Here is a 24,999-nt window from a genome sequence, read left to right as displayed (position 1 = left end):
CAGTCCTTAGGTGGTTCCTGCTGTAAAATGACTGGGGAAAGGGACGAGTTTTTAATCTCCCAAAATGTTCAGGATTTTGGCTGAAGGGTGTATGTTTTTATTTTTTTAAAGAATCATTGTAGGGTTTTCTGAGAGGGGTAGAGAGGTCTGATGTGTTTAAAGTTTGAAAGGCTTTGAAAGTGCAGTAACTGGACTCAATCTTATGGGTTGGGGAGAGGCTGGGGGAAAAGACACATCTTTACAAGACATCTGAAGCAGCTGATGGATAGTATTTCACAAATGACAGAAGAAAGAGCATTCCACAGAGCAAAGCAATCATGTTTGGTCACTGCCTTGATCTATTGTATATGGTATGGTTTCATGGGAAAAAATTCCCAGGTGATCTAAGTAATCTTATAGCTTTACATATGTGCAGAACACTTTTCATTATTCCCGCTTTATGTTGCCTTGGTATGTTCTAGTTAACAGCCAGTTTTAGTTAACAGGGTGATTGGCAGGTCAAGTTTATCTTTATTGACACTGGCTCCATTGTGGAGCATTGATTCATCTGATGCACTCAGATCACGGGCCAAAATGCTGATCTAGCAAGTACTCTGTGGAAATAGCTATTGCAGAGGATAACACCCCAAAAGTGCAAGCTAAGGGTTAATTTAATTTTAGAGTTTTCAAGCAGTTAGTGTGTAATAGCAAGGATCATTCACAATTCAGAGCTATTTGGCAGCTTTGGCTGCATCCAGAGAGTTCTGGCTCCAAACAACAGACCTTCATGTGTCCCTATTTTTCAGGGACAATCCAGGATTCACGGAAGCCATCCCAGTTTTTTATTTAATCCTGGAATGTCCCTCTTTTCCTTAGGATATCCCTAGTTTCATCATTTGGCGGGTATGGAGTTATCTAACCGCCAAGCCATCTGAAGGCAGCCCTGTACAGTAGAACCTCTACTTGCAACCGCCTCCACTTGCGGACGTTCCAAGTTGCGACCATGGCAAACCCAGAAGTAACCAGCGGGTTTGCCGCCATTCGCGCCTGCGCAGAAGCGATGATCGCTGTTTGCGCATGTGCAGGAGCAGGCAATTGCCACCCGCACCTGCGCACAATGGCACCTTTCCCAGTGACCCATTTTGCCATAAGGACGGGCCTCCGGAATGGATTGTGGTCGTGAGTAGAGGTTCCACTGTATAGGGAAGGTTTTTAATGTTTAATGTTTTATTATGTTTTTATGTATGTTGGAGGCTGCCCAGAGTGGCTGGTGCAAAGCAGTCACATGGATGAGATATAAATAGTCAAATTATTATTATTACAGTGGTACTTCGGGTTAAGTACTTAAATCGTTCTGGAGGTCCATTCTTAACCTGAAACTGTTCTTAACCTGAAGCACCACTTGAGCTAATGGGGCCTCCTGCTGCTGCCGCCCTGCCAGAGCACGATTTCTGTTCTCATCCTGAAGCAAAGTTCTTAACCCGAGGTAATATTTCTGGGTTAGCGGAGTCTGTAACCTGAAGCGTATGTAACCTGAAGCATATGTAACCTGAGGTACCACATTATTATTATTATTATTATTATTATTATTATTATTATTATGGAATAGGACGTCCCTATTTTCATCAGAGAAATGGTGGAGGGTATGAAACAAGGCTCACCAGTGGAGTGAGTGTTGTCTAGCTGCCAGGTGGAACCAAAGAAGTGTTCCTCAGCCTGAGTTTCTGATGTAAAAGGGTTAGCATATTTCGTATGTTTTGTGGTAGTGGTTTCATTTCATTAGCAGTCTGGCCTCACATGCCTGGCTTCTTAGTCAAAGGGTCCTCTTCTGCAAACAGCTATTTGCCGCAGTCTCTCTGCTTCAGTTTTGTTCAGGCTATCGGTTTATGTCTCACTAAAAAATTCCAAGCCTTTTCCTTTCTGAATTTGGTCTGTTTTATTCAACCACTTCTTCTAAGCAGCCTCAGCAAAGCAACTGCTCCCCCAAGCGGGCAGCTTCCAGAAGGTTCCACCTGACCCACTTGCCTTCATGCAGTGTGGGTTGCGCACATTGACCCTCAATGAGGCATATGAATGGAAACGGGGGCTAGTTGATAAACATGTTAATGCTCTCACCAGCTTATTCAACTTCTTTCCATTCAAAGTGATACATCGAGCGAGCAATTTGCATTCAATTAATCTGCTAATGAAGAAGTGGGAATTGCTATGGAGTGAAACTCCGCTTAATTACCTAATAAACAAGTAGGAAAACATTTCAAGTGGACTAAATGCTTCAGTTTGGTGACAGAAAGTGCTAAAGGCAAAAAGGAAATTACTTGCTTTTGTCTTCAGTGGAGAAATTGCCAGTTTTGAGCTTATATCCTTCTCCTTCTCTTTACAGCCATGCTCTTTTCCAGAAGGAGTTTAAGAAATCAGTAACCACTGGGCTGTACTCATGCCTAATTTAAAAATGTAGCATCTACTGCCTGTATATATCGACTGAAACTACACTCTTTCCCTACCTATGTATAATTATTTGAAGAGTTGATGTATGTGTTCTTGCTAGGGATGGAATTTTCTGAAAATGTTGGTGTCAAGCTTATTGACACAGATGTTCTTCTAATTGCAACTTTCTCCTTGAGCTCTGTGAGAGGGGCTTGTATTTTTGTGTTGGTTTTTCTTTTTTACAGGTTCTGCTAAAAGCACACACACACCCCTTCATATGGTACATATGTCATTGGTGCCAACACACATTCAGGTTATGACTCCTTCCCAGCACTAGACATGAGGCAATTTTTGCATCAAGAAGGATGGAAGAACTAAGTGAAAGTATTTATTAATTCTATAGGGCACAACCATGCTTTCCAACTACCCTAATTCAATAGCTATAATTGGGGGCATGCAGAACAGAGAAATCTTGATGAAACCCAAAACACTTCCCCCTCTAAATTTCTCCTTGAATAATCAGGGGGCAGCCCTGCTATTGGCTGCTGTCTCAGGAGAAAGAGCCTGAGTGGCTGAAAGTGAGCACACATGTCTGAGTCTCTCCTCCACCACCTAAAGCACTGCTCTTTCTTCTTGTGAAGGACTTTGTTCCTTCTCCCAGTGTTAAAGTAAGATTTAACTGTCTGTCCAGTCAGCTTTTGGATATTGTGTGTTTGTGTGTGGATACGGGTGGCACTGTGGTCTAAACCACTGAGCCTCGTGGGCTTGCCGATCAAAAGGTTGCAGGTTTGAATCCCCACGACGCGGTGAGCTCCAGTTGATCTGTCCCAGCTCCTGCCAACCTAGCAGTTTGAAAGCACAACAGTAAAAGTAGATAAATAGGTACCACTGTGGCAGGAAGGTAAGCGGCATTTCTGTGCGCTCTGGCACTCATCATGGCGTCCTGTTGCACCAGAAGCGGTTTATTCATGCTGGCCACGTGACCCAGAAAGCTGTCTGTGGACACACGCCAGCTCCCTCGGCCTGAAAGCGAGATGAGCGCCGCTACCCCATAGTCACCTTTGACTGGACTTAACCATCCAGGGGTCCTTGACCTTGACCTACCTATTAAATAGTTAGAATTGGGGACATGCAGAACAGAGAAATCTTGATGAAACCCGAAACACTTCCCCCTTTAAATTTCTCCTTGAATAATCAGGGCCAGCCCTACCATTTGGGAGACTGAGGCAGCTGTCTCAGGAGAAAGATGCTGAGTGGCTGAAAGTGAGTGTGCATGTCTAGGCCTCTCCTCCACCACCTAAAGTGCTGCTCTTTCTTGTTGTGAAGGACTCTGTTCTACTGCCAGTGTTAAAGTAAGATTCAACTGTCTGTCCAGTCAGCTTTTGTATACTGTGTGTTTGTGTGTGCTACTGCCCAACTTAAGTTGGGCAGCCCCTGGTCAATAAAATGCTGACCCACCATAGCCTGCCTGCTTCACTGGGTGCTTGAAACCCAGTGCCTAGAGATTTCCTTTGCCATCACAATATTTCCAACAGGACAATCCTGTGTTACCCCGAATCCTTGTGTCTTCTACTTCACTAGAGAAAGTTCACACGTTGTCGATTTGTTTTAGCAACGGCTAGACGAAACCAACCCATGTAACTGTTTTCCCTACCCAAACCAGATTGACATTGTGGTTCTCTCTTTTGCTTTGCTTTCCTCCGCATGGAAACTTTGCGTCTGCACACGACCGTCCCTGAAATGAGCTGAGGAAGCACATTCCCTTATTAACGACACATAGCACTTTAAGAGAGTTGAAATTTATAGCCTGTGTATTTATTTGCATGTGTTAGAAACATTCCTTTGGGGACAGGTATTAAGAAGTAGAACAGCTGTGGTTAAACGCACACCCTCCACTCCATCTGTAAAGGGAAAAAACTTATTTCAAGATCTGGGCAAGTTAACCTTGCCAGGTAAGACATGATTCTGCAGCAGAACTTCTGATGCTTCTCTAACTCGTTAAAAAAGAAGAGTTTTTGACAGACAGAAGCCCTCCCCAGGCATCCAGGTGAGTGTGTGAGGGCTCAAACTCTATAGGGGACAGGGGGCATTTGTGCCTCCCTCACCACAAGGCCCTGTTCATGCTGCCTGTCAGGCGCGGAGTATCCTCTACTCCTCCGTTGCCTCCTCCTCAGAGGCAAGAAGAACAAACAGTTCATATTTCATGGCTTTTTATTCAGTCATCTGCTTGCAAGATAAAAGATCCATGTCTCCACGCATAGGAGACTTTGGCTACTCTGAGCACTTCCTCTTCCGTCCCCAACAACATCCTGAAAATCTATGGGAAATCCCAGGAGCCATACTCCTTTGCATCCTTTGTTCTTGAATGCGTAGGGACCTACGAGCCCTTAGTGAAGGAGGATCTTCCAGACTCTCCAGAGAGGGCTCTGCTGGCCTCTCTCCAACTTCCCCCCTCCTCCACTATCTCATAGCTAGACATTTTTTCATGCAGATGTGAAACAGCCCTGCCTCCTTCTCCTTTTGAAACTGCTGGAGACAGGGAGGGTGAAACTTCCCACTCCCCATCTTCTCCCAAGAGGAGCTAAGCAGACTGAGGGGGCCCTTCCCATCTCTCCTGCCCAGACCAGTCCCTGACACTGCCCCTCACTTCCCCCTCTCCCAATCCTGGCATGTTCAGCACAAAGGTCTAAAGGAAGAGGCTACTCCCTTTCAGTTGAACACAGTTATAATCCTCACCTGTGCCAGAACCAACCTTGCTTTCTTATAATGACAATGGCACCCACCTGAGAGGTGCCAGAACTGAGTTCCAGCTGATAAAAGAGCCGTGATCATCACAATGATTTGGAACCCTGCGCAAGATGACCTGTCACTTATCTGTCGGGTCCATGAGGACACGTGACAATATATGTAAAGTGGAAATTAGGAGTAAACTTTTGCAAGGAAAATATACTTACATGAGTTGGGTAGAACGCAAGCCTTAACTTTTTCCTTGGAAGGCAGTAGTGAACGGCTGCATTCGTTTCCAATCCAGCAAGCTATAGGAAATGTATATTGCCAAAGCTTGTTAAAAAGCTAATTCTCTAGGAACTCTGAAAGTAGAACTCCTGCGGCTGGAAACTCCTTGCAACACAGTGCACAGCCCAAAATGTATTAATCCTGGCCTTCGTGTTTTGATAAATAGACCAAGGAGCAGCCATTGATTAATTCTCTCCTGCCTCTCCTTCTGAACTAACAGGGATGGAATTGAAATTCAGGAGGTTCATGCTCATGCAGATGCCTTCCAGGGTGCTGTCAAATATGGAGATTGCACACACTGGGTTTCAGCAGGTAACCAGCATAAACATGATTTTTAAAACTAACACATAATAGCCCAGTGAAACCACACATTCAAAAGCCAGCACACCCAAAAATAGAATCTCCCTCACTATATGATGCTTCCCGCCCTACACAATAAGGCCTCCAAGTGCAGCTGAGGCCTTAATCTGTTCGTTTATTTTGTATAGGGACCCGTATTTGTTTCCTCTCCAAAATGGAGGCACCCTAAACAACCAATAAAACAGGAATAACAGCTTTGTTCAGGTGTTTGGTACCCATGGAAACCAAATGTACAAAAGAAGAATGTATGGGCTAGCCCTACACCACAGATGCCAATGCGTATGCCAGGCACACAAACCTGGTGGTATGTGATTGTCATCAATCTGACAGAGGACCACACAAATAAAAATGTACTAGTGTAGGGTACCCTCCATAGAAATCAGAACTCTGGTCCATCAAGGTTCACATCCCCATGAAGAGAAGAGCCCTATGTGAATACACAAATATGGCTTCCTTCAGTCTGACACTGAAACAATATTCAATAAAATACAATAAGCAGCAGTAAGGCACACGCAAAAATGAAACTAGAGGAGAAGGCCAGGATTATTCAGAAAACCTGTGCAGCAGTTTAAAGGAAAGGCTTGCAGGGAAAGGAACCACAGCAGTGAAAGCACACTGGCAGAGTAACAGACAGCCTGAAAGTAGGGAGTTTTACATACTGGGTGCCAAGACCCTTTCATGTGCTCTAAGTAAAGATGGATAAATAATTCTGTTTCCTGTCTATTTCTCTTTCGCCTGCACTCAACCCCAAGCCACACCATCAGTTTCTGCACCAATCTGCAATTTTTTAAAAAGCTGCTCCAAAATGCTATTTTTAATTATGCATTTCTAAACATACGTATTTTCTCTCAAAGTGTGCAACCCTAAGTGTGCATTTCTGAATGCATTTTTTTCTCAAATCAATCTTTTTGCAATATGTTTTGAGCCTACAATTGCACTGGAGCACTGGGGAAGTACAAAAGTTATGGGACTTTCTGCGTGAACCATCTATAGTGGTACAGTTGCTTGTTTTGTTTTGTTTTGTTTTGTTTTGTTTTGTTTTGTTTTGTTTTGTTTCCCATTATTCAGCTAGTATTCCAGAATGGGGGGGGGGACCCTCCTTTTTCTTCTACTGCAAAAAAAAATCCAACTTTTGTGAAAGCTCTTGAATGGATTCTCGATATTTTAATTTGTGTGGCATGTATACAACCATCATCCCGGTTTCTGTTTGCAGGGAATCCAGCATTTTTAAGAGTGAATTTGTGGCTGATTGGGACGTGGGTGGCACTGTGGGTTAAACCACAGAGCCTTGGACTTGCCGATCAGAAGGTCGGCAGTTCGAATCCCACAACGGGGTGAGCTCCCGTTGCTTGGTCCCTGCTCCTGCCAACCTAGCAGTTCGAAAGCACATCAAAGTGCAAATAGATAAATAGGTACCGCTCCAGCAGGAAGGTAAACAGCGTTTTCATGCGCTGCTCTGGTTCACCAGAAGTGGCTTAGTCATGCTGGCCACATGACCCGGAAGCTGTATGCTGGCTCCCTTGGCCAATAAAACAAGATGAGCGCCGCAACCCCAGAGTCGGTCATGACTGGACCTAATGGTCAAGGGTCCCTTTACCTTTACCTTGTTGCTGATTGTTTGCACCTTTGATCTTGTATCCCTCTTATAAGATAGTGAATTTGGGGGTCTTCCTTTCCATGCTAATGGCTGGTTGTGCTCAAATTGAGAAATTATGGGGTTGCCATTACCCCAGTTATGCACCCTCACATTTCTTCAGCCAGTCAATTTCCGGGTGGTTGTGAAAGATTGCATGTGGAAGAGAAATGGACACAGGGATAGCCCTTTCACAGCTTTCTTTAAATTATGTTTTTAATGACTAGTACTCTGGAATTTAATGTCTAGAATTCCACACATGCTATTGCAAATCTGCTTGTTGTGACAAAAAAATTGTCTGCAGGTGATAATTGATGCTATGGCCAGTTCTTTGACTCAGAACCACCACCTCTATCTGCCAATATATTTCATATCTCTGACAGCTTGCATCGCTCAGAGGGCAGTTGTGTGAAAGAGACACATCCAAAACCACCTCCACCACCATCTCCACATAGAAACCAGGGTGATGGTTCTATACATGCCACACAGGTGAAAATACAATAGCTTGGTGAACAACAGCACAGCTATTGTCAGGCATCAGAGGATCCAACCCACATGGCAGGTTGCCAAGAATGGATAAGACACAAAAAAGTTCTTACCACTTGCTTTTTATTCAGTATTCACAGAGAGTGGCTTGGAAGTGCTGCCTCTTGGAATAATGTTGTTGCTCTGAGTGAGTTTCCACCCCCTCCCTCTCTCCCTTCATGTGTCATCACTACAGGTGCTGAGAAGTATCCTCTGCCTTTGAGCTCTTTGCTCTCCTACTTTCCATGCCTGCCAGGTTCTGGGAGTTGGTGATCTGGAATGCTTTCTAAAGACACGGTGTCTGTCAGCTGTTGCCCCTCTGGCATTTCTTCTTCCTTCTCTCTCATTATTTCCCAGCTTTCCCCCTCAGCCGCCTCTGAGCTGTGATCTCTCTAAAACTGCTGCTGTAATTCTGAACTGTCTTCTTCTTCGCTGGAAGGGTCAGGTTGATAGCTATTTGCCCTCAAAACAATGCACTAGACATATCTCCAAAAGCTGGAGACCTACTGGAACAATATGGAAAAGGAACATTTCTACTTCTGCTGGACATAATTTGTGTCATGAAGTTCACGTTAATAAAAACGACAACCATCCATCCCACACAGAGCAAGCCAAGTTTGATGGAACACTGGGTTTCCACTGCCTCTTCATAAATTTGAATCAAGCTTTGAGTGTGGGGGTGGAAGGGCTACCAGTAGCAGCCAGGAGGACCAGAATGAAAGCTTTATTTACTTGCACCCATGGGAGTGTCAATCTCCTCCTCCTGTGTGTGTGTGTGTGTGTGAGTCAAATCAAGACAACAAAAAATTAACACAATAGTACATATTTTCAAACAACTCAAGATCAGTTTCCAAACCTATGCAAACACATAGAAGCTTTTCACTGTTCTGAGAGCTAGAAAGAAAAGAGAGGTGGGTGGAATGATAATATCAGGACAGCTCAAGCAGGAAAGCACAGTTTTTATGCATTCATACCCTTTCAGGGCATTATTTAACCATATTTTGTAACCCTTTCCAAATGTCAACCTACACCGAGTCTTAGTTCCGTGCATTGTTGTTGTTGTTGTTTAGTTGTTTAGTCGTGTCCGACTCTTTGTGACCCCGTGGACCAGAGCCCGCCAGGCACTTCTGTCTTCCACTGCCTCCCGCAGTTTGGTCAAACTCATGCTGGTAGCTTCGAGAACACTATCCAACCATCTTGTCCTCTGTCGTCCCCTTCTCCTTGTGCCCTCCATCTTTCCCAACATCAGGGTCTTTTCCAGGGAGTCTTCTCTTCTCATGAGGTGGCCAAAGTATTGGAGCCTCAGCTTCATGATCTGTCCTTCCAGATCCAGATGCTGACAAATAATTACTCAATGGGACTTAGCATATTTCCAAGGAGGGACAGCGTAGGACAACTCACTGAATGAGCCCCATTTAATTCTATGGCACTTGTATATACTCCATAGCATCTAGGATTCTGCTGGAAGGCTCCTAATATGAATATCTCTAAGATACATTGAGGTGGGGGTGGGGAATCCAAGTCAATTTAGTTTCAAAGCATGAAACTTCTCTATTACTAATCTTCTTTATGCATCTGATTACAAAGCAGGAATATTCAGATTACTTTATAGTTCATCTGCATCCTCTTTTCACCACAAATAAAAAGCGTTTCCAACAGAGAAATTGCATTTGGTCATGATTTATTCCCTTTATAAATGGAGCGTATACATTAGTTTGGAAGTTACAGTATTTGCGAGGAGCTTGGTAAGATAGATTGCAAGTAATACAGAAACGGGGGGAAATTACTATGAGAATCACATCATGAACTCATGAAATAAACCCTCACATATTTTATTCAGTAACCAGTTGTTCTGATACCATTTGTAAAGAATGGCATGCAGTCAGCCAAATTAAAAATAGTGGGGAAGGGGGTAATGTGGGTTTTGTGAAACTGCCTCCCCTTCATAGATAGGCAGTCCGATAGCAAGGGCAGAACAACCTTGAGGGGGAGACGATATTCCTGAAAACCTTGAAGACAAATAATAATTTTTTCAATTCATTCAGCATAGAAGTTTAAATGGCAGGTGCCAAATGAGCATTTATGTATGAAGAAGAAAGCTAATTGTGGCGTTAATACATAGACAGCATAGGAATCCCAGTAAAATATTGGAATGGGGATGGTTAGACCTGCCTTGAGAAATTTTACTAATCTCATTGAAACTCTTTTAGCTTCCCTCAAAATTTCTCAGGCGTTTTGCTTGAAAGTGAAGCTCCACATTGTCATAAAATTTTGTTCTAGGCTGATATGTGACCAACACACAATCTGGCCACTCCCCAGGAAATCCTCTCATAATTCCAACTGGCTTTCCTCAGACCTCCTATTTATGTTAAGAACAACCCAACATCAAATTTCACTCTAGACTCAATTGCAAGTAGCAAGTCTTTCCACATTTGAGAAGCGAGGGGTAGGAAGTCTCAGTACCTTCAAACAGCTTCACTTCTTGGGATTACCTTGGAAGAAGCTACTAGAGCGAAGCCACTTTAGCAGTGTAAAGGGACAAAAACGTAGCCTATAATGACTAGATTTCCTCAAATTTGGTTTGATAATATGCTTTAACAAGAAGCAGGTCTGAAGCCTGAAAGGGGGAAAGTGTTTCATTGTCCTTTAAACTTGCAAGAGAAACCAGCAATTAGCACAACGTCAATTTCTGGTCTGGAAACAACTCTTGGAATTTCAGGGCAATAGGAGACAGTTCAGGAATCATCCCCCTTCAGAGGTTAATTGAGTAACTATGTAATTCACCACCCCCCTTCCCTTCCCGGAGCACCATTCAAAAGCACTCCAGTTTCATTCCTCTTCATCTGTTATACTGCTAAGCGTTTGCCTTCCGTATTCCAACTCCCTTCCCCTCTCTGTTTAAAACTTCGTGCTATAGACACTGAGAAATGGGAGAGAAGCCACAATTGCCAGATTTGCTCATCCCCAAGTACCATAAATACTGCTGACTGTGAAAATGAACATTGTGTTGCCGTGAACATTTTTAAATGACTTGCACTAAGGGCCATTTGACGCATATCACTGTAGCAATCCCGGGAATGTGATTAAGGGTAAAGTCAGCAGGGAACTGTTTTCAGCCCATGTTATGTTGGAGGGATACCTTATGCTCCTTCTGGAAAAGTTTTTCCACCATTGGTCCTCACCCTGCACTCAATTCTCACCTGTGGCTCCTAGAAGCTTTCAGCATGTGGTAGTGGCTTTGACTGGCCAGCTAAACCAGGTGAGTGAGTTTCAAGCCCTGTGTGTGAATACAGACTCTGGTGGATTGAGTGGATGAGACCAATAATGGGCCCAACGGTCAAGAAGCTGGTTTCTGCACCTGCTGTAGAGCAGTGGTTCTCAACCTGTGGGTCCCCAGTTGTTGTTGGACTATAATTCCCATCATCCCTGAGCTCTGGCCTTGCTAGCTAGGGGTGATGGGAGTTGTAGTTCAACAACATCTGGGGACCCACAGGTTGAGAAAGCCTGCTGTAGAGGGAAGTGAGGGACAGGTGGGGCTCCTCCATCTGGGAAGTTAGCCCATCTAGGAGAAGGAAAACTCTGATCCTAAACCTCACTGCTTTGTGGGATATCTTTGGGAGGGACAAAGGCTAAGGAGTAAACACTAAGCAAATCTGGAGTGGAGTCCCTAAAACAGTTGGATGACTCCTTGTAGGCCTCCTTCTGGCAACTCCTGCAGCCAAGCTGGCGGCAGATATATTGCTCTCTGTTGCCTGGGCAGGTGGTTCTTGGGCCCAAGTTGTGTAGGGTTTTGTGAACTAACACAAGAACCTTGTATGTGATACAGACCTTTCTCTTACACAGCACTAAGCGAATATTTGAAAACATTGACCACAAATTGATGCACAGTAAGAACAATGAAGTCTATTGAATTTAATTGGCTTAAACACACTAGAATCAGGGGTCAGCAAACTTTTTCAGCAGGGGGCTGGTCCACTGTCCCTCAGACCTTGTGGGGGGCCAGACTATATATTTTTTTGGGGGGAGGGGGAAATGAACCAATTCCTATGCCCCACAAATAACCCAGAGATGCATTTTAAATAAAAGGACACATTCTACTCATGTAAAAACACCAGGCAGGCCCCACAAATAACCCAGAGATGCATTTTAAATAAAAAGACACATTCTACTCATGTAAAAACAGGCTGATTCCTGGACCGTCTGCAGGCTGGATTGAGAAGGTGATTGGGCCGCATCCGGCCCCCGGGCCTTAGTTTTCCTACGTGTACTAGATTGTAGAACACCTGAAGTATCCCAGAAGTAATTTAGAAACAGCCTCATAAACAATGTAAGAGGGTAATATAAATGATTCTATCAGGGTCAGATGACTGGATTTCTGCAACTAATTCATCATCTGAACACCCATGTAAAATAGGTAATTTATTAATCCCATTTTACAGATGCAAAACAAATGCTGAGTAGTCGTGCGTGGTTTGTCTCAGGGCAGCATAATGGAACCATGGGACCTCACTGTTACTCCCTCCAGGAAAGCAGCTATGTTGCTTGTGTCAGTAAAGAAGGGTGGGTCCACAGCTCTCTGCTCAACCATTCAGATCACTACTGCTTATTACATGCCACTCCAGACGTGGTTGAAATAGAGCTCTGGTGATTGCTTAAACCCGCCAGTGTTAGTACAGAGGTTGCAACTGTGGGATGCATTCATCACTCGCCTCCAATTCCAATTTCACAGCCACACTGATGATACTTACTGCTATTATGCCACCTACGGCAGGAGTGATATTAAAGCCCAAATTGTTTCAAGACCCAAGTTACATGAACAAAATAGTGATAAAGTATTCTTTTCTAAAAAATTAAAAATTGAAATAAATTAAGCAAGCTACAGTAATTAGGAATATGTTCACAGGCTTTGTTGATGTCCATGAAATTTTCCATTTTCAGATACTGCTGAAAAATGCATATGAAATATGTTATATCTATCACATTGTCAACACCAAACTGCAACACTGAACATCTTATCACTTGCTATCAAGACATAACAGAAGGACAGAAACATGTTTGATATTTTTTTTAATTCAAGAAAAGTCACGGTTCCTTAAATGATGTCGAATTGAAAGATTAGGAAAATAATATGAATGCATTAGTGAGATTGAAAATAATTTTGGAAAGAACAAGGAAGTGTGGTTTTCTTGTCTTGTCCTATCTTATGTTGGCAATAATATTTTGAGAAACATTGGACTCCATTTATTTTATAATATAGGAGTCAGAAATTCAATATGGACATTAATTTGTGTAAGGTCTTTTCACTGTCAGAATGGATTCTATCCAACTATTTCATTCTCAAGAGTAGATCCATTTATTTCAATAGACAGACAGTCTTGCTTATATCTATTTATTTCAATGGGTCTTCTTGGAATATGACATATCAGATACAACCCAATATGTACCTGTCTATTAGTAGTAGTAGCATGAGTTATAGTTACAGGATTATGCATGGAGATTAAGTAGCTAAGTGGTACCTAACATCTAGATAATCTCAACTACAACTCCCATCATGCCTGACCATTGACCATGTTGAAGCCCCCTGCCAAAAGAAAACCTAATTATTTACCCGGAGTCTAGGGACAGGTTGATTTATCTGGCTAACTGTACAGAGGTAGTCAGATTTTGTACAATTTGTCATGTTCAGTGCATTTTTTTCTCTATTCTATAAATTTTCATGAAAGGGAAATGTCATGAGGTGTTCATATATGTGTGTTCTGTTCAGCACAACTCTTTAGAAAGGTGCACTCAATTTTGATATTTAGGGGGGGAAAGCCAGCAGATACTTAGCGTGTCACATCATAGACTGATATTCAATATTAGTCATATTCAGCGTAGACCTGCTAGAATTCTAACATTGGATAGGCACCTAAGACATCACTTCCTTTTTGCTAAGTAATTAAAATTTGCATATTTCATTTCATGGACACCTTATAAATTACCATCAGGAGAATCCTCCCTCATTTTGAGAAGTGACAGAGGACAGAGGGCCTTCTCAGTAGTGGCGCCTGCCCTGTGGAACACCCTCCCTTCAGATGTGAAGGAAATAAACAGCTATCTTATCTTTAAAAGATATCTAAAGGCATCCCTGTTTAGGGAAGTTTTTAATATTTAATGCTGTATTATTTTTAACACTCGATTAGAAGCTGCCCAGAGTGGCTGGAGAAACTCAGCCAGATGGGCGGGGTATAAATAATAAATTATTATCATTATTATTGTTGTTGTTGTTGTTGTTGTTGTTGTTGTAGTAGTAGTAAAATGTAGCTTCCTTGCCTGTGATTGCATTGCAGCTTTGCATTCAACTATGATGCTAAAGTTAGGGAAACAAAGTCTTCCCATAAACACCTGATATAGGCGCATTTAATAATATTGCACTGTGAGAAACCCTCAGCATATTTTTGTTTTGGGAATATGAAAAGCTGTACATATGGCCAAAACAGAGTTGTTTACAAAGTTTGCATGTGAATTAGAATGCGGAGACAACATAGCCATCTGTCTGGAAAGTCATCTTTCATTTGTTTACCTCAAAGTTGATAGGCTTAGAGAACACAAGAGGGAGGAGCTACCGCGGAAGGCTGTTGCCTCTTCACTCTAGCAATTAGGAGAGGGCTTTTTGTAACGATTTCTCATCATAAAGCTTTACACAAATGGCTTTTCTGCCAACCACAGAAAAGACAGCATCTTTGGCAGGTTGCACTATCGCCACCTAACTGGCACTTTGGTCAGACGCCTTTGGAATAATATCAACAAACGTTTGGACGGATCTTTGCCGTAAAGTAATCACACTGAAGCTCCCTACCAAAGAAAATCGAGAGCATGTGCAGCCGTGGGAAAACTCATACAAGAAAGGGAAAGTATTTTTGTGGCACAGTACACCAATCGAGTGACAACAGTGGGCAATTTCCCAGCTTATTTAGAGAAGAAGGGCTGTTCCACATACAAGCAAATTCATGTACATGCAAGTACATCGAATCAAATCTTTATTACAGTCAAAAACCAGCATAAGGAGGGAGAGGCACAATCTGAAAAATGATTTGAAAAACTAAAAAGAGTTAAAAGTCTATAAAGAACCTAAAGGAAGCTAGGAAAGTCTAAAAGAAGGGTTAGGAACATTAGACGGGAGTGGCAGATCATAAGAGGTTAGGATATATATGACTATAGCTATCAATCTACAGAGCACTCTGATATGGGTGCTCATTATTAATCTAATTTCATGCAAGTACATCATTTGGTTACAGCCCAAAACGCTATACTCTAAAGCACACGAGCAAGGTAGAATTCACATTTACCCCCAAATCTTGAGCAAACTATAGCAATTAACTGCCCCCATTGGACTGCATGTGGGTGTGTAGAATCAGTGTGTTTCTGCTTTTCTTTGCCTTAAGTTTTCCCTGTCTACTAACAACTTGAAATCAAAATCTGGCTTTGCTCTTTCATGAACATCTGTCTACTAACAAAATGCAATGGGTAAGGTGTTGCACAGAGGATTTGCATACAATGACATACCTAGACAGCATCTTAAAAAGCAGAGACATCACCTTGCCAACAAAGGTCCGTATAGTTAAAGCTATGATTTTCCCAGTAGTGATGTATGGAAGTGAGAGCTGGACCATAAAAAAGGCTGATCGCCGAAGAATTGATGCTTTTGAATTATGGTTCTGGAGGAGACTCTGGAGTGTCCCATGGACTGCAAGAAGATCAAACCTATCCATTCTTCAGGAAATCAGCCCTGAGTGCTCACTGGAAGGACAGATCCTGAAGCTGAGACTCCAATACTTTGGCCACCTCATGAGAAGAGAAGACTCCCTGGAAAAGACCCTGATGTTGGGAAAGATGGAGGGCACAAGGAGAAGGGGACGACAGAGAACGAGAAGGTTGGACAGTGTTCTCGGAGCTACCAGCATGAGTCTGACCAAACTGTGGGAGGCAGTGGAAGACAGGAGTGCCTGGCGTGCTCTGGTCCATGGGGTCACGAAGAGTCGGACACGACTAAATGACTAACAACAACAAAAAAGGCCACCAAAGGTCACTTCCCACAAGGACATGCTGCCCTGCATTGCAGGATACCTATCAGCAAGAGATAGTCCATCCCAAGTAATACCCCACTGTAATTAGACTTGAAAGAAGGTCTATCCAGAAAGAAAGGCCACTATTGCAACCAACAGAAGGCTTTTTCCAAGCCTAATTGGAACAAGGAAGGGGTCATTTGGAGGGGTCTTAAGCAGGGTCTGGGTAAAGATTAAGGCTTCATTACCCCCTGAAATTACCTTTCCCCCACTGCAGTTAGATTGGGAGGGACTGAATCTGTTAATTTGGGTTTCCAACTTGCCCAGTTTTAAGTGCAGCTTGCGCCATTTCTTCATCAGTCTTTGAGCGTTTTATAAAAGAAAAAGTCCACTTGAAATTTTGTGCACAATTTTTCTGTGTGTTTCTCCTAATATGCATTTTTTTTTCATGTTGCCGCATGGTCTCTGAAGCGAGACCTCTGAAGCATTGTGCGTTACCAACTTTATAGTGTAAAATATTAGACAGCCACAACTAAGAAGAAAGGAACCAGACAAAGACTGCAGACCTCATCAAATCCTTCACTTGCGATTGAAATGCTTCTTTCACTATTGACTCCTTAGAGCCTAATCCTAAGGCATGCTATGTCAACAGAGGGGGTAATCGGATGGGGAACATGAGGAGCTGCATCAGCTCAAAGTTACAGAACATGATGATCAAGCCATATTACAACAATGCGCCAGCACAGAAGCTTAGGACTGAAGTGTCAGTTGCATTCTGTAAAATGTCAATGAAGTTAAATGCACCATACTGATTACTGCAATGAACAGCCTTCCTTCCTGCATTCTCTGTTCCTGGGCACCTGAACTCAGAGATACGCTATCATGTAATTGCTTCATATAATATGAATACAGAGAGTGAACTTTAATTAGTAGTTTAAATATATGCCAAACTGGATCATTTTGAATCCCAATTAAAATTAACAGCAGCAATTAATTCAGACTTATTAGTCACCAGCTCAAATTCCAGCTGCTGACATTTTCAAGGGAAAACTGAGCAGTGTTTGCTGAAGAGAAGGCGCAAAAGATAATCATCAGGGGACATTATGTTAGTTATTTGTCAGAAACATGTTAAGGCCTTTCCATCTGGCTCACTGTCACTGATACAAAGGATCTACAAATCATACAGGTTGCGTGTCGAGGTCCCCAGGTCCACCCCAATAACTCACACATCACACAGAAATTTTTGTTTAAGATTTTTGGCATAATTTTGGCCACAACTTTATTAAAATACAAATTTGTGAGTGGTTGCGTAGGCATTGGTTGCGACTAGCTGCCCCCACCATGGGGGACAGTCTGACATTCTGCACGATGCGAAAGTCAGAATGGGGGAATACACTTGGGGGTTACGCGGAGCAGGGAACCTGCCCTCACCCCAAATGCAACCAGGAGCTCATTGCTATGGCCCGAGCCCCCTTGACAGAGTGGACAAGCAATAGTTAGCTCTCAATTCCTTTAACGGAATCCCTTGCAGCAGCAGCATTAGAGGGGCAGGCACAGCCAATCCATGCCCCTCAACCAACCAAACCATAAGCCAATGCCTAACCGCGAACCTTACAAGTTGTGATGATTTGCTACGCAGTAGGCAAAAACCAAATGGCCCCAGCCAATCAGCCAGATGGACAAAATTCCTACCAGGCCCCCGCTCCAAAGCAGACGACCCCATGACAGGCATAGCAAGGTCAAAGCAAACAACCCTATTCTAGGGAGGGAGGGACGGGCAATCCAATGCACTGGCGAAAAGAGAAAGCCCTAGCCTCGTGCAAGGAGTTTTACTATTTCTGGCTGTCAGTCAATAAATGGCAACATTAACTTCTTCCCAACAACAAGGGAAGCCCCAATCGCATCAGTGGCCAACGATCAATTAGCCCGCCTCCCAACTTTGGAGTGTCCTGGCAGCCCCCACCGCAACACGTGCTCTCCATGAAGGAGAACACGCTTTGTCAAACCAGCAATAGCATAATGGGGGAGGGGGGGATTTTCTGGTCAGCTTCAGATAAAAAGTGAACCTAACAGATCCCTGTGTCGATGAAATTTATATTCGCCGTTAACAATCCAAAGAAACCAGAAACCATGGGTTTATTTTCTGCATTTGTCAAGGTGAATAATAAGAATTCCTGGGGCAAATAACAAGTATCAAAGAGGTCTATATTTTGCTATATATGGTTGATACTGGTACAGATTTGGGGTCTGTTGGTGCATAGCAGAAATTAATAAATGGTAGTATTTAGATAATATGTGCGTTATGAAGGGAATATACAAGGTGCAGAGGAATTTATGGGTTAGCACATGCAAAACGGCCTGGCTGGGCTAGCCAAGTGCAAGGTTATTAATCAACAATACTGGGCCATTAAGTGCCATTGATAATGCAAAAGACCCTGCTCTGAGGAGATTTGGAAGGTTACCAGGGTAACTGGATGCAATGTCAAAGGAGGATTTTGTGCTTTTTGCAAGAACCTAGGAATAGCTGAAAGGTAGGGCTCTGTTTTGCAGAGCATGCGAAGGAGGAGGAGGAGGAGGAGGAGGAGGAGGAGGAGGAAGCCCCGAACCATCTTAGCTGCTGGCTGAAGAGGCAGCAACCAAGAGACTGGAGAACATGGTTGGCTACTCTAGACTCAAGCTGGCTGAAGCCATGAGAGAAGCAGGGACAAACACTCTTGAGAGGACAATTCTGTAACAGCTGCAACTTCCTCCACCTACACTCAGGTTGCATACATGTGAATAAACCATATATAAGGTAAAGGTAAAGGGACCCCTGACCTTTAGGTCCAGTTGTGGCCGACTCTGGGGTTGTGGCGCTCATCTCGCTTTATTGGCTGAGGGAGCCGGCGTACAGCTTCCGGGTCATGTGGCCAGCATGACTAAGCCGCTTTTGGCGAACCAGAGCAGCGCACGGAAACGCCATTTACCTTCCCACCAGAGTGGTACTTATTTATCTACTTGCGCTTTGACGTGCTTTTGAACTGCTAGGTTGGCAGGAGCAGGGACCGAGCAATGGGAGCTCACCCCATCGTGGGGATTTGAACCACCGAACTTCTGATCGGCAAGCCCTTGGCTCTGTGCTTTAACCCACCATATATATTGAAGTCAAATTCCACTGCGTCTTGATTCTCAAAGGAAACACAACCCCAGGTGAGAACCTGGTACCCTCTGGAATCTTGTGCACTGCACCACTCGGCAGAGATTGGGGGCTGGCATGTTACCTTTGTAATAATATCAATGGATGAAATAATATTAATTATATGTTATTATTTCAACAGCAGTAGTAAACAGAAGAAAGCCTCCTAATAAGAGGGCGGTATCCAAACTACTTAATATTTTGGTTAATTTTTCCTCTTCAAGGTGGAATTGGTTTTTTTGCTCAATCAACCAACATCTGCTGCATTTTTTCAGATTTCATATAAAAGAAACCCTGCCTGAAAAACATAACCTGCTGTGTCACTTTCAAGACAAATTCAGAATTGGATTCACAAGAATGTACCTGGTCAGGAAATATTTGTTTCATTATGGGTTTTTTCCATTTAAATTTTTGTCATTTCTTTCCTGTTTTGAGATCCAAAATATTTCCTGTGTATTTCACTGAAGTACTATAAAGGAGCTGTCAATCTTTGTATAAGACATCTAACCAAATAAAATGTGAAAACTGAAAACAAACTAACCGACAACATACATTCAAATTCAAAACACCAGTCAAATGAGATTCAAAACATCATTTAAAATCAAGGAACCTCTTTAATATTGCCGCCATGTGACAAGCTCACTTTGCTATGGTTTCAGGCACCCTAACAGGGTATAAATCAAAGCAGAATGAAACATAGGCAGTCAGATGAAGAAAACCATTTTATTGCCCCAAGACTACTATTCCATATGGATTTCAGAAAAAGATTAGACAACTTCATGGACAAGTCTACCTTTATTGGCCACCTAGAGGCTAATTGAGAGAAAGACTATTCTTCATATTGACCACTACTGACATAAATGTGAGTAAAAATAATGTGTTTGTGTGTGCATCTTCAATAGACACAAAGGTGCAGGCTGAAAAATAATCTTCATCCATGGGCTGGAATGGTATATAATAATTGGGGAGATCTGGGTTCAAATCCCCACTCAGCCATAAAGCTCACAGGGTGTTCTTTGCTAACCTATATCACATGGTTGCTGTTGAGAGGATAAAAGGAAGAGAGAACCACACACATTGCTGTTAACTCTTGGTAAAAAGTTGGGATATAGAGGATATAAAAATCATACATAGAATCAAAGTGCCATGCAGTACTTCATATTCAGATAGCAAATGTTGCCAAACGTGACTCTTCTATAAATGCAATCATCTCCATGATGAGATTGAACACTTTATAAAATGTATTCTTTTATTCTTATTCTTATTACATGACCTGGCAGCGACAGCCCCAGCCCCCAGGGATGATGAGGAAGGAATAAAGACTCTACCCCATTATATGGAATTAAAATTAGGCCACAACTTTATTAAACTTCTGAATGTAAGAAGACCTTGACTTAGGCCTTGGGCGTGTATCCCTCCCAGCGCCCCAGTCGGGGGGAACTGGGGCTCATCAGGGTAAATGGGATATAGGGGTGCTCTGCGAGATGTACCGTATTTTTCGCTCTATAAGACGCACCAGACCACAAGACACACCTAGTTTTTGGAGGAGGAAAACGAGAAAAAAATATTCTGAATCTCAGAAGCCAGAACAGCAAGAGAGATCGCTGCGCAGCGAAAGCCGCAATCCCTCTTGCTGTTCTGGCTTCTGGCATAGCTGCGCAGCCTGCATTTGCTCCATAAGACGCACACACATTTCCCCTTACTTTTTAGGAGGGAAAAAGTGAGTCTTATAGAGCAAAAAATACGGTAAGTGTAGCAGGCAGCCCAGCCTGGAATCATTGCCACAGGGGGGTAAGTCACCACTTCACACACACACACACACACACCCATATAGGGAAGAAAAGACTAAAGGATTCCACCCAAGGCCATAGCCACCAAAGTTGTGACAAATTGCTACAGGGAAGACAAAACCTGCCAATGCAGGGAAATTTCTTCCCGGGCCTTCAACAGCAGCCAGTCAAAGACTGTAGCAGCACCTGGTAAACAGGAAGAAAAAGTTAACCTGCAAGCAAGAAACATTAAACTAAGGGAGGGGAGGGAGGGTGAATCTTCAGAGCCAACTGCCTGGCTATCGTTGGCTCCACCTCCTGTTTATAAATGGGGCTGACCCCACCTCCCAGCAAGAAACTTGATTACTGAGGCTGGGCGTGAATCTCCAAAAATTAACACTGAGAGGCAAGCCAGCCCCTGTTTGCCAGTAAGCTCCCTGGGAACTGCAGCACCATGCACGATCCCGCAAAGGGCATCCACAATGTAAAGTGTGAGTGATTATTATTGTTGTTATTGTTGTTGTTGTTGTTATTACACTTAAGTTTGACTTAGTCACATGCCATGCTTAAGTAGCCTATTGAAGAATAGATATACAGTAGGCACATTCAAGTAGCGAGTGATGCTTGGAAGTAATACTGTTTAAAAACTAGTTCTATGCAAGAATACGGACAAAGAGTTAAGTTGCTACAGGCAATGATCACACATATAAAAAATAAAGACGTGTTATAGGAATTGCTATAATAACCAGTGCAAAGCTAGGAGCTGATTTTTCCAGCTTGCCATCTGGAGTGGTGATTGCAAGTACAATAAATTTGCTTGGAATGACCAAGCAAGAACACATCCAAGCATTATCCACTGATAGACCAAAAGCAATCTCGTTCACTTTAAATTGTTTTTAGTATCTTCTGTTATCAGCAGCAGCTTTTCCTAAAAAGTTGGCTGGAGTTGAAACGGCCGATGAAATTGGCAAGGAAACTCAAACTACAAGACAATTAATTGTGTCGTTGAGATTTTTCTTTTAAAAAGCAACAGCAGATGGGTGATACCAAGATTTATTTGTATCCTGGACAAGAACTTAATAAACCACAAATACAATTGAGGCAAGGCAAGGGTTCCAAACAGGTCCTCCTTTTCATTTGGCGAGATTCCAAGGAACGCAAGACGGCCGAGGCAAAATGGGCACACGCCCCTAAAAAGAGAAGTACAGATCTCTATCAGTGTGCCAGCAGCCATGGACATGGTTTTTGAGTACAAGGCAAACCAAGCCCATCATTTCTGATATGAGTTATACTAGGAAACAGCTGGCAGCCATGTTGTCAGTTCCAAAAAGGGAGAGAGAAAAGGCAGCTTGTGCTGGCATTTAATGGCAAAGGAACAGGTTTTGTTGCTCCTAGCATGCCCAGAGATTAATGTAAATGTAATATGTTGCCAAAGCTGATAGCGAAATCTACCACGTCAAATGATTACTTCTAGTCTTGCAATAAAACAATGCTGTTAAATACATGTCGATCATTCAAATGGCCTTGGATATTAAATGCACAAGCATTCCTCTGATAACAACTATGCTCAACAAGCTGTGAAGAAAAGCTATGTTGTTTTTGGAGACTTCAATTTGTTTTGGAGGAGAGGGAATTAATATAAAGGGGCAATGCAGAGTTGGGAAATTGTGAATGGCATTGAAAGAGTGTGCCCCCCCCCCCCACAAAAAACGGTGAACACAGAAATGGAGGAGAAATTCGGTTTTGTTAGGATTTTATTGTGAATCCACCTAATTCACACCACCTAAAGCAAAATGCAAAATGAAACACTGCCATCTTTTGAAATTTGCACTATTCTGAATTTCGTGATGCAGCTTCCTGACAAAATAATGTGTACCAAGTAATGGTAGGGGGAGTGTGCACAAAAAACTCCCATGATTCATTTATTTATATTCAGAAAGGTGTTTCAATATTGCTGCATCATAATGTATTTTATTTTATTTAATACATTAACCCAGAAAATCATGAGGCATGTGGGAAGAAAGGTTTCGCCTAGGGTGGTGCTTTCTGCAATCCATATAATCAAGAAGAAAGAAGTAGACTTTTTCTTCAAAACTTTTTCCAGGTTACCCAAGCAGCAACTTTACATCTGTGGAATACTTCAGCCATGCATATATGACACTGGATTTCTCACTTTGCTCCTGCCAGCTCAATGTGTGAAATAGTTCCTTTAAAGGGCATAGTATCTGAAATAAGCATGTTCTAAAATTCTCCTCAACTGAATTTCTCCCTAGATGTTGAAGTTCTGAATTAGCTGCTGCTTCCTTCAGTTCCCTTGTGTCTTCCCATTCCCTGCATTATTCGTGTTCAACACATGGAAGAAATGAGTGTTGGACTGAAATATTTTGCCCAAAGATTTTTGAAAAACCGAAGGTTGGTCTGGTGCGAAATTGCCTCCAGAAAATTAATGCCAAGGTGGGGGTCACACACACACATGGATTTGTACAATATGCATCTCACCTTGAATATAGAAAGTGGCCAAAATTGTATCCCCTCCTGCCCTTTTCCTGAAAAATAAAAAACTCCCTTGCTATCACTTGAACTGGTGGTATGTTTACTGTGGCTGTTTTCCTGGGGCAGTGCTATGTCATGTCCCATAGATTTGGGGTGGGGGTTACTTGCTCTCATCTTCCTCATCCCCAGAGTCAGAGCTTCGACGCAAATATATGTACAATCATATCAAGACAGTGTAAGCAAAACAAAACACACATGCACACGAGCTCAATTTTCCTTGTGCCAATGTGAAGAGGTAAATCATTCCTACTGGCTGCCTCCTAAGTAACCACCTGCTTCTACGCTGTGAATCTAAGTGTGGGTGGGCAATGTGATAAATCCAAAGAAGGCTAGCAGGGGGAGCTTTTAAATCCTTTCTTGAGCCTATCTTTGCTGGCTAGCATGCAAACCCTTGTTCTCCCCATGCCCCACCTCCTTCCCAAGTTGGATGCAAAGCCCCTCAAAGCACTCTGATTAAAAACTTTGCAAATGAAGGCACTCTTTATATGATTGCATGTAGTGTTGAATCAATGTAGAGGGAGGAAAAGATGCAAAAGAACCATGCATACTCAAGTTCCATAATTAGTTTTAGAAATGCTAGCTAAACCAAGAGCCAGTGCCATGAATACGCCAGCTTCAAGTGAAGGTTTGCAGCCGGCTGCAAAAAAGCAGCCAGGAACAGAGAGGCTGGGATTTCACTCAGGCAGAGGAGAGCCAACAGCTGCAGGCTTCACCTCCTCCTGACCTTGAACTGCAAGCTGATAAGGCTGTAGCGGAGAGCGGATGGGAACACAGCTAAAGCTCTCAGGAAGCACAAACAGGAGCGAACAGGCAGACAGTGGCTCAGAACAGGAAGAGATTGGAGCTAATCCAATCAGTCCAAAGAGTTGGTGAATGGGAGGGCTGCTGGATCGGAAGCAAAACAAGAGATGCAAGGGATGCCGGTTCAATCTATTCTGCAGACACTGGAAGGAGTCTTCAGAAGGGTCATCTTGAGTGATAATGCCGTCCGGAGCTATCTGTTTGGTTTTACAATAAATCCTCCTTTTTAATGACCTACTCTTACTGTGTATCAAGCTGGGAACCTGAACTCCTGACACCCAGCAAACCATAGGTGCATATTGGGGGAAGCCCACTCATCACTTGATCTGGAATGTTTGATCTCTTGTGGCTCAGGATGACACTTGGTAGTCATCACTTTGTGACCCAGTCACTGTGGTAAGTGTGCAGTCCATCTTTATGAGTGATAAAGGCTTTAGTCACCAGAGAAGAGGAACACACGGCAGTTTGGTTTCAGTGGAACCGATGCATGCTCAGTTCTAATCCAAGATTAAAGGCTGAAATTAATGCTTTGACATTGGAAGGGTCTGCCAGGGAAATCTTGATAATGTGTTTCCAAGATGTGTACTTCAGCAGAGCAGTTTGTACTCAGGTGGGCCATTTCACTGTCCTTTAGGTCTGGGACCTCTAATCAAATTATATCAACCTGATTTAGGAATAGACAGCTCATTCACTTAGGCCCTTAATGATTTCTTTCCTGAG

At 43.0% G+C, this 24,999-nt stretch overlaps 1 long non-coding RNA gene across 1 annotated transcript; it reads left to right on the top strand.

Annotated features, from left to right (window-relative positions):
• The first annotated feature begins 1,003 nt into the window (after window positions 1-1,003).
• LOC307220968 lies at window positions 1,004-23,182 on the top strand. Its single transcript, XR_013841232.1, has 2 exons — window positions 1,004-1,158; window positions 22,923-23,182. It is a non-coding gene; the product is annotated as an uncharacterized lncRNA (long non-coding RNA).
• Window positions 23,183-24,999: the final 1,817 nt, after the last annotated feature.

Source organism: Podarcis cretensis (genome assembly GCF_951804945.1).
Source record: "Podarcis cretensis genome assembly, chromosome: 7".
NCBI classification, from domain to species: domain Eukaryota; kingdom Metazoa; phylum Chordata; class Lepidosauria; order Squamata; family Lacertidae; genus Podarcis; species Podarcis cretensis.
Note: the sequence above shows the minus strand (reverse complement) of the source record. Positions and strands in the feature narration are given on the sequence as shown.